The sequence below is a fragment of the Engraulis encrasicolus genome, chromosome 11 (genome assembly GCF_034702125.1).
Source record: "Engraulis encrasicolus isolate BLACKSEA-1 chromosome 11, IST_EnEncr_1.0, whole genome shotgun sequence".
Lineage (NCBI taxonomy): Eukaryota > Metazoa > Chordata > Actinopteri > Clupeiformes > Engraulidae > Engraulis > Engraulis encrasicolus.
In genome coordinates this window covers 8,730,811-8,733,348 of record NC_085867.1, presented here as the reverse complement: position 1 = coordinate 8,733,348, position 2,538 = coordinate 8,730,811, and positions in this window count along the sequence as shown.

Genomic DNA, 2,538 nt, shown 5'->3' with positions numbered 1-2,538 from the left:
GCATTTGGCAGACTGCCCATCATTGTCTCTGTCAAGCGTGGCTGCTCTTACTAACACACATACACACACACACTCTGGTTTTCTGAGTCTCTGTTCAACATAAGAGAGTTAATATATTTAAAGTAAGAACTGAAACATGCAGATATAATAGAAATAAAAGTACATAAACGTAATAATAGTAATATAAATATAATGCAAGTAGTATAATATACGGTTCGTTTTTATTATCCTTTAGGTGCAAGCACAAACTAATCTGTCACTCTATATACCAGATTTCCTCCACAGTATTGACAGATATGCATGCCCATACCATGACACTGCCACCACCATGATTCACTGATTGGGTGGTATGCTTTGAATCATGAGCAGTTCCTTTCCTTCTCTATACTCTTTTCTTCCCATTACTCTTGTACACGATTATTTTTGTCTCCTCTGTCCAAAGGATGTAGCTCAAGACCTATAAAGTCTTTTTTAGACGTTGTTTGGCAAAGCCGAATCTGGTATTGCTATTTCTGATGCAATCAATTATTTACATCTTTTAGTGAACCCTCTGTATTTCCTATGGTGAAGTGTTCATGAATGTTCTTGATCTTTTTCTTGATTGTTGCCTTGGACATGTATCCACCATCCTCTTGGACACTGTTCTACATCTGGCCAACTGCTGGGAGATGGGTTTTTGTTCACCACATACAGAATAATGTCTGTCATTCACAGCATTTGCTTTCCATGTCTGCCAGGTAATTTGGTGTTGCTCTGAAATTTCTTTTTTCCAATATTCTGAACTCTTGAATTGATCACATTCAATATTTCCCCATCTCTCAAATGGGTTTCTTTTTATTTTTTTCAACCTTATGATGGCTTGCATCACTGATAGTGACAGGTGGACTTAGAATCTCATGGAGATTCCGTAAAAATATATGGAAATGCAAATGAAACACTTTAAATGAACTCTAGGACCTTTTGTTGACATCTTGGTGATGGTGTAGTAAGGGAATAACACACATCTGACTGGAGAATAGCTGAGCAGCCTACTGTCCAATTACTTTTGATCCCTTGAAAAGTGGGCACCACACACAAAAAATGTTGCTATATCCTTCCTGTTAATGCGATTTGGATTTTAACACCCTCACATTAACGCTAAGAGTCTACAGTTAATGCACATCTTGTTTGTTTTATTTCAAATTCATTGTGGTGGGGTATAGGGTGGAAAAGGATGAGAATTGTGTTGCTGTCCAAATATTTCTGGCCCTAACTGTACATCCACCTTAGTAAGAGGTACTCTGCTCCTCCAGACAGAGTTCTAAATTACATATGCATATGCACACACACACACACACACACACACACACACACACACACACACACACACACACACACACACACACACACACACACACACACACACACACACACACACACACACACACACACACACACACACACACACACATGATAAATATACAGTATATATTCTTGAGAAAATTGCAGTAATTTACCTCCACTTACTGTATGCACTTCTTGCACTATGCACTATGCAATTTCTTTTTAAACACACATTCTCTCTCTCTCTCTCTCTCTCTCTCTCTCTCTCTCTCTCTCTCTCTCTCTCTCTCTCTCTCTCTCTCTCTCTCTCTCTCTCTCCCTCTCTTTTACAATGGAGGATAGTTCACGGGGCTATAGTCACTAATAGGCACATAGCGCACCTGAATCCACCAGTGGGGAGGGAGTGCCTGTTTTGTGGGGAGGATGGTACTGTGGATCATTTGTTTATTATTTTGCAAAAGATTCTATTTGTTTACAGGAGTGGGCAGATGTGCTTGAGTGGGCGGATGCAACATTAATAAATATACCATATAATATTGCAAATAATGACAAATAATATATATTACAAAATTATTACAAATAACTGAATACTATTACTAATATTACTTCGACTAGGAATGATCAATTTCTTTTGAGCTCGCCACAATGACAAATAAAAATATATTCTATATATGAAGGGTTTCATTGCAAATCGGTGTATCCAACATTTTTGACTTTTGCATTTTATTATTGGAAATGACTGTTCAGAGGTCTGATCACCTTTGTGTGAATTCTTCCCATTCAAATGTTTTGAGAACTTGCTTTTTAAACCTATATAAAATGCATTTTGCAATGCAATGGAATGCCCAATACAAAATGTCAATTTCCCAACATTCAACAAAATGGAGATACACCGTTTTGCAAATAAACCCTTCATATATATATGATATTCTATTCTATAACTGGTAAATGATGTAACATTATTTCTTGGGATTTGGGGACTGAGAGGAATGTTGTGTAATGTTGATGAGGATGATTTGGTGCTGAGGCTGTGATGAGGGAGCTACTTTTTGTTTATTTTTCTCCAAGCAAGCAAGCAAGCAAGTATATACATTGGTCCAATAAACACACACACACACACACACACACACACACACACACACACACACACACACACACACACACACACACACACACACACACACACACACACACACACACACACACACAGAGAAA